Consider the following 631-nt stretch of genomic DNA (forward strand, 5'->3'; position numbering starts at 1 on the left):
CAAAAACCCCAACACACCCCTCTGGGACCCCCTCCCCACTTGGACTCTGTGTATATTAATGACTGTGTCTTGTGACGTTCTTACAAGCTTGGTGTATAGTGATTTAACCAAACCTCTGATTTTTTTTTAGTTGGGTTGGTCGTTTTGTTGGGGTTTTTTTCATTTTTACCCCCCCCCCCCCTCAGATTGTCCCCTCCCTTGCCCTTAGATGCACTGCAATATTTTTGGGGTCCATCGTTTTTGTTCTGTCCCCTTTGAAGGCTGTGACCCCTATTTTCCTTCCCCAAAAATCTCTCTTGCCTCGTTGGTGGTTTGCCCTCCCCCCCTCCCCCCTCTTCCCTCCCCATCTGTTCCTTGCCCATAAAGTTAAATATATATTTTTAGGGCAAAGGCTGCATCATTGCACTGATATTTGTTGGTTCCTCCTTGGTCCTCCCAACCCTGTTTGAGTCCCCTCTTGGTTTAGCAATGCAAATGCTTCAGGATCTTGTATGTTGGACATTATTATTATTATTTTCTGTTACAGTTATTTATATAAAAAAGAAATAATTTATCAAAAAGGAAAACTTAAAAAAAAAAAAAAAGTAATAATAATCTAGTCTGTCTTGGAACTTGTTTACCTTGAAATTAC

Source organism: Chaetura pelagica, unplaced genomic scaffold, assembly GCF_000747805.2.
Source record: "Chaetura pelagica isolate M959 unplaced genomic scaffold, ChaPel_1.0 scaffold132, whole genome shotgun sequence".
Classification (NCBI taxonomy): domain Eukaryota; kingdom Metazoa; phylum Chordata; class Aves; order Apodiformes; family Apodidae; genus Chaetura; species Chaetura pelagica.